Below are 7,500 nucleotides of genomic sequence, written 5' to 3'. Positions count from 1 at the left end.
CACATGACAGCAAATCAAAAACCATGACAGAAAACCTGAAGACAACAGCAAAAACAAATATGACAACCAAACTCAAAAGACAACACCAAACCTAACAAAAGCATGACAGCGAAAAACACCTGACACCAAAACCACAAACGTAGGACAGTAAAGCCAAAAACACATGAAGGCAAAGACCCAAAAAATATAACATTTTAAAACACAAAACAACAAAACTAAAAACAAGACATGACGGCAAAAGCAAAGTTTCAGCACCAAAACAAACACAGCAGTAAATCTGAACATGTGCAAAACCCACAGCACTAAAATTTAAAAAATATTTTCAGATGCTGTTATTTATATCAAAGAATTCCTACACTGTTATCATGTGAACGTGTGTGTTATTCGGCTGTTATCGTGATTAACGACATGTATGATCAAATAAGTCATGACGCTATTTCTACACACTGCAGTTAATGTTTTAGCTAGCTGGCTGTGAGAATTGTGTCTTATTATGAATCGATGCGTTTATTTTTTCACGTTAAATATTTTCACTTGTCATGGAACGCTAAGAAGAAATGCAATTCTGCAAAAGACAAAACCAAAAAAAAAAAAAAAAAAAAATGCTGACAAAAGCAATAACTCCAGACTGCATACCTCAGTGTCCTGTCAAACGTGAATAGTGCAGACATCCAGTGGTAAGATTTTGCAAAGAGATAAATAAAAAAGACACAACTTTCCGCCTTCTGCGATGATGATAAAGTGGTGAAGTTGGGTACTAACTTGCTGAGTTGTCTGCGTAGCTCAGTGTTAAGATGGTAAACGAGGCTGTGTTCTTCACAGTAATGGACACCTCCTTTACCTTGTAACATTGCCACAACAAGCCAAGACATTATTCATAATAGCACTCTCCAGGGTTCATAACAGTTTATAATCACACCCTCCAGTGTCACCCAATTGAGGATGAGGTTCCCTTTTGAGTCTGGTTCCTCTCATGGTTTCTTCCTCTTCCATCTAAGGGAGTTTTTCCGTGCCACAGACACCTCAGTCACCTCAGGCTTAAAATGTGTGAGCCACCCGATTCTGAGGTTATTTATAAAATATAGAATATCAAGCTTACCCTACTGAGTTGCAGGGAACCTGGAGCCTTTCCCAAAAGTCTATCGCAGTGCACAATCTCACACACTCACTCACACTACGGACAATCTCGAGATTTCAGTCAGCATACCACATGTCATTGGACTGGGAGAGGAAACTGGAGAGAACTGAGAGAAAAACTGAGATCCCGGAGGAAATGGATACAAACTCCAAACACTCCTGGCAGAGATATATTTCTTATTTATGTGTTAGTTAATGGCCATTTTCCCCAAACAAATGGTACTACTCTACCATTAGGAGTCAGATTCATGAATAGTGAGTGAACACACTGCCAGATAAACCTGAATGAATAGGGATGAAGATCTGCATCCACCAGTGATGCAAATCTCCTGCCTTCTCCTAGCTCCTACCCAAGCTACTGTATAGTGTGCTAGTCTTAAATCCAGAAAGTTCCAGTTTCTCACACATTGACTTTAGATGTTTTTTTTTCTTTTCTCAATATGCCAACAAACCACTTTTTTCTCCCACATGCTGAAAACAAACAGCTTTCTAACATATAGCCTACAGTCTTGCTTTTTTACTACAGGCCTGGACGCTTTCATCTCGAATGCCAGCCTTATTCTTCAGCCTTGTTCTTCTTGAAGCTGCTCCAATTTCAGCTCTCTCTGGATTTTGAAATAAGGCAATTGATGAGATCGTCATAAAGCAAGCTCAGTTGCTTTGCCTGCTTAATTCAGTTGTAGGGGTACAATAGGTGCTGCTATGTGTATCTGTATGTGTAGGGGTATAATGCTTTAGTTATCCTGATCTGTATTCAGCATTTAAACCTGACGTGAGCATGGTCACTTTTAGTATGGAGTGTGACCAGTCAGTTCATCATTCTGTCTGTCGTACATTGTCAGCTACATTTTATAATAAAATGAGGTTGGTTCTATTTTCTATTTGACCTTGAGCAGGCAGTTACTAAGGATGAATAAATGAACACTTCTTGCACATTCCTTTTGTGGTAATGAATGTTGTCTTGATTTGTCCACATGCTTCATTTCTGACTGCTGGCCTGCATGAACAACCTCAATCTTTCGAGATTTATCTATCTATCTATCTATCTATCTATCTATCTATCTATCTATCTATCTATCTATCTATCTATCTATCTATCTATCTATCTATCTATCTATCTATCTATCTATCTATCTATCTATCTATCTATCTATCTATTTTCCTGAAACCCACCTCTAGTCTCTAGTCACTGTGAACCGTCTGTGGGAAAAAGTTCTTATTTTTGAATAAATTATCTGTTCATTTTCTAAATAATGTCTTCCTGTTCAATCCCTAGATTTTCTGTCTTCAGTTTGAAGAGGGAATTTATTTTGAGAACATGGTTAATGTCTGAATCTGGAATTGCAGCATGTTGAAAGCATAAAGAACCAAAGAAAGATGTGTATATTGTGGTTACAGACGCTCCGAGCAATGCCTGTGAATTAGTGTTGGTGGATTTAGCAAATAATTAGCTAACAAACCATATGGAAGGTTAGAGAAAAGCGCACACTTGTGATGTAATAATAATGGAAACATTCTGAGACTTCAAAATGAGTCCAGTCACCAGCATTCTGACAGCAGACAATAAATAGCAAATAGTGTCGCAATAGTGTAAATGTTTATTTAGTGCTCATACGAACATCATGTGACAGAATGATGATTTATGGTCGTGCTGTAGCACCAGGCACTGAGTAATAGTTCACATTTGTTATCATGTTGAGTGTAAATTTGCATGGAATTATGGCAGAGATAAAATGTTTTTGTTTTTTTCTCACACCCCTCCCATATTTCCAACTGAGTTTATTATGAGCTGTTTTTTTAAAGCTATGTTGTTTATTCGAGGCGCTGAAGCTGCCTCCAGTCACGTGATAGTGCACCACGATTTGGCAGCAGTGAGTGGACTAGTTGTGAAAAAAAATAAATAAATAAAAAAACAGAAAGAAAGAAAGAAAAAAAAAATATGTGAGTGCTGAATAACAGAGTTGATGTGAAAAGCTTGAGAAATTTCTCTGTCAGTCGTCCTTCAAAGAGAAATCGGGCTGTGATTTTCTTTTATTTTTACCCCGTTGGATTGAGCGGTGAGGGAATGTCTCAGCCACTTGCAGAGAGTGATCTGTGTGTGATTTGCTCTCTCTTTCGAAACCCCGGTGCAAGATGATGCAATAGTTGCTACAGCATGGAGCATTGCACAGTTTGGATGAAATGTTTGGCAGGGTTGTGTGTGTGTGTGTGTGTGTGTGTGTGTGTGTGTGTGTGTGTGTGTGTGTGTGTGTGTGTGTGTGTGTGTGTGTGTGTGTGTGCGCGCGCACGCGCGTGTGCGAAATCACTTGGACTACGATGCATCCCAGTAGACTGCTTGGTGATGGATGAGCTGCGGTATTCATATCAAGGCGCTGCTGGATGGTGACTGACTGTGAAAAGTACAGCTCAAAAGGACGATGATGAAACTTGGCCATTAGGCAGAGCAATGACTGGTCCCTGTTTGTCCTTAAAAGGAGTCCCATATTGACTAGGAGCAGAGGCACGATTTTGGCAGTACAAAACGTTCAGATCCATTAACCCAAAATGGCTTAAAGCCAGAGCCGTGAGATTCTCCTTTGATTTCACTTCTTTGTCTGTCGGTTGAAAGGGGGTGAAGATTTCTCTTCGATCACATTTCGATGCTCTTCTGTTTAATGAGAGGCACCAGAAGTGAGGTTCATTAACCTGTTTTGACAAAACGTCAATGAGACTCTTGGTCTTTCATAATAGACACAAGAAGCCATTTTCCACTGGTTTGTTGGCATGTGGCCAATGTACCCATGCTGTACCCCAGTATCTGTGCACCTGGTTCTCTTTCTAGGTAGAAATGGAGCTTGTGTAAACCTCTGATTGTTCATTCGATTAATGTCCTGATTAATGTCGAAGTCACAGGTCCCTTTGTTCTTTACTGGTTTTTAACCAATTATATTTTTCAGTATTTTAAGTCTCAGTGCTGATCCCAAGTCCGGGTAAAATGTCAGGGTTGTGTCAGGAAGAGCATCCTGAGCATATAACCTGTGCTAAATCAAATATGCAGACCATGTGATCTGCTGTGGTGACCCCGAGCAAGGAGCAGCCGAAAGACAATCAACATTTTTCAGTACTTTCAGTAACGATACTGACCAAAATTAGTAACCTACAGTACGTACAGTAGCATTAGTCAATAAGTCCAGGACATCACAATGCATGCTGTGAATCTCTGGATTCTTATGTTTCCCTTCTTCATATAATGACCATCACAGTCACACACATTATAAAGCGTGTTCTTCATCATGCTGGCGAGTCTATTTTAATTAAAGTACACTATCTAGCTGTATCAGTTACCTTGAATCCATCAGGTTGCAGTAGTGAGCAGTAGATGTTTAGCTAATTGTTTTATTGCACCTCAGTCCATTGTTGTTCGTACACGATATGTTTTTTTCTCTTAGCTAGCATTGTGGTAAATATTCCTCTTGTCTAGCTATGAACTCCTCATGCAGAGTTTTTTTTAATGCTTTATCAGCTTACTTGTACTTTTGGAGACTGCTGAAGTTCATCCTCTTGATATTGTCACAGTTTTGCTTTGATTGTTGTCATTCATCATGAAATATCTCCAGACAACTTACATCATCACATAGCATCACGTTGTATAATGATAAGTAAATGAGCATGATGTCAGATCCCAGGATTGGTATCACTGCATTTTGATCACTGTTACACTGGTTTTACATCTTTCTCCACAGTCTAAATATCTGTGATGTAAATAGTTCTGTGACCTGAATTTGGAGATGTTGGGAATAAAAAAGAGAAATATGTGCCTATTATAACAAAGAAAGAAAGAGAAAGAAGTAGTGGGATGTGCTGCCAAAGAAGCGTTAAGATGCTGTATAACAGCATTCCATGCTGAAAGAGAGAAATATAAACAAAGAGGTCAGAGTGGATGGGCGTACTTCATTAGTTCTTGTACCACTACAAGATCTGGGCTTGTAATAAATTGGATTAAGCTCTTGCAGTGTTGCTATAGGTTAATTACTATCACCCGAACTGTCTGTTTGTTTATGCGTGGCTACATGATGGAGGTCTATGTGTTGTGTTATTTTAATTGGAGTAAAAGCAGCCACAATCCTGGCAGGAGACAACAAACTCTCGCAGTTATGCTTGCTGCTGCCATTGTTTTATCTTCTGCCAGCATTGAAGCGCCACAATTTGTCACTTTGCCCATTTTGCAGCTGAACGCTACCTAATATCTGTCAGCTCGTGTTGTCCTCCTGCATCAAAATGCTAATGTTTTTTCATATATCCATGGAATTTACACTCGGACTTTGACAGCTGATGAAGAGTGGCTCTCCACTTGCTTGAGAGCTTGCTATTAGAGTAATAGCATTTCCTTTCTGGGCCCCTGACGCTGCTCACTGCGGATGGCACTAACGGCTTGTTGTCCTTTGCTCTCCCAGGGCCTTTCACCTGAGACAGTCATTTGCAAAGTTATTCAAACCCCCAGCCCCCTCTCCTCCACTGCACACACCCAGCCTGGCTTATCAGATAGAGATTGACACCTTGCTCCGTGTGTAGTGAACTAATTGGGCTTTCGGCCGTTTTCCAGGGCGTCCTGATGCAGAATTGATCCGAGGCCACTGTATTAGTGCACTATATCCTAGGACGAGTTTTGGCTCCTAATGACATCCCACAATGCACCTCAAATATGTAGGACAAACATGTGCCCTTTCTAGTCTAGGGCATCACAGATTTCAATGCAAATCAAATTAACTAACAACAACACTGGGAGTCAAAAATACTGGTCTAGTTGTGAGTCATTCCAGTGTGTGAATACTGTAAACACAAGCTGGTGTTATAATAAGGGTGCAGCATAACAGATTTTAACCCAAAGTGGGTGTGGAGTAAACAGGGAGGGTTTTTTAATTGAACAAATTTAGATGGTTCCCAAAGATAGGAATTGTAGCCTAATTGATCTTGAAAACAAACAGTGCACGTCCTATTCACAGTTGTATTTGTATGTGTTTAATGAACTCTAATGTGTAGATACTCTACAGCGTTAGTACATATTTTATGTTAGGCATTAAAAGTGCTGAAATAGATAATAGGTAATAGTAATAGTAATAGGTAATGGCAATAGTAATAGTAATAGGTAATGGCAATAGTAATAGTAATAGTAATGGCAATAGTAATAGTAATAGTAATGGCAATGGCAATAGTAATAGTAATAGTAATAGTAATGGCAATAGTAATAGTAATAGGTAATAGTAATGGCAATAGTAATAGTAATAGTAATAGTAATACTAATGGCAATAGTAATAGTAATAGGTAATAGTAATGGCAATAGTAATAGTAATAGTAATAGTAATACTAATGGCAATAGTAATAGTAATAGGTAATAGTAATGGCAATAGTAATAGGTATTAGTAATGGCAATAGTAATAGTAATAGTAATGGCAATGGCAATAGTAGTGGCAATAGTAATAGTAATAGGTAATAGTAATGGCAATAGTAATAGTAATAGTAATACTAATGGCAATAGTAATAGTAATAGGTAATAGTAATGGCAATAGTAATAGTAATAGTAATGGCAATAGTAATAGTAATAGTAATAGGTAATAGTAATGGCAATAGTAATAGTAATAGGTAATAGTAATGGCAATAGTAATAGTAATAGGTAATAGTAATGGCAATAGTAGTAGTAATGGTAATAGGCCAGCAGCCTCTGGCAGCAGCTGTATGTTTGTTAATGTGAGCTGGTGCTTGGCAGTCGAATCACGCATGAAAATCATAGATGTGTTGTTTTGTTGTTGTTTTTTTTCTTTTCAAAATTGTCCCTATATTCCACTTAATCCATCCCCTTCATGACCTAGTGCAGTCATTTCAAAGACACTCGCATCCCACGGAGATTGTAGTAATGCACTACATACAGAACTAGGGGGCAGTTTAGAGACACAGGCGAAATATTGTGCAGTTTGGCAAGCAGGCTCGAGATCAGAAAGTCCCTAAAGGCTCTCAGATCAACAAAACAGCTTTACATTCTGAAATATAGCCAAACACATTTCAGTCTTTAAAATGCTTATTTACTAAACCAATCCCTGAAGGTAGAGAAGTTGCAGTCTTTTATTTCTGCTTGCACATGATGCAGAGCTAATAAATGGGAACCTAAAGTCATCCTCGACATGTCATTTTAAACCATTACAAATGAAATTATTTACACTTTTTTAGGCATAAAAAACTATTAACAATAGTGAAAACATATTTAGAGTGATTACACAAACAGGGTGCCATTTAGCCCTTATAACTCTGATAGTGTCATGAACGCAGGATAAAAGGGACCCAAACGCAGGATGGCAAAAATAACAGTGTTTAATAATGAAAAACATGAAA

General features: G+C 38.5%; 1 protein-coding gene and 1 long non-coding RNA gene across 5 annotated transcripts in view; one reads left to right on the top strand and one right to left on the bottom strand.

The window, feature by feature from the left end:
* Positions 1-915, bottom strand: part of LOC125140751 — a 21,118-nt gene extending 20,203 nt beyond the window's left edge. The window contains exon 1 of the long non-coding RNA XR_007139996.1: positions 637-915. This is a non-coding gene — a long non-coding RNA (uncharacterized LOC125140751). The remainder of the gene's footprint in view (positions 1-636) is intronic.
* Positions 1-7,500, top strand: part of celf5a (cugbp, Elav-like family member 5a) — a 184,550-nt gene that overhangs the window by 135,213 nt on the left and 41,837 nt on the right. The window lies entirely within an intron of this gene.

Source organism: Tachysurus fulvidraco, chromosome 2, assembly GCF_022655615.1.
Source record: "Tachysurus fulvidraco isolate hzauxx_2018 chromosome 2, HZAU_PFXX_2.0, whole genome shotgun sequence".
NCBI lineage: Eukaryota > Metazoa > Chordata > Actinopteri > Siluriformes > Bagridae > Tachysurus > Tachysurus fulvidraco.
The sequence above is the reverse complement of the archived record's forward strand: the minus strand, read 5'-3'. Positions and strand labels throughout refer to the sequence as shown.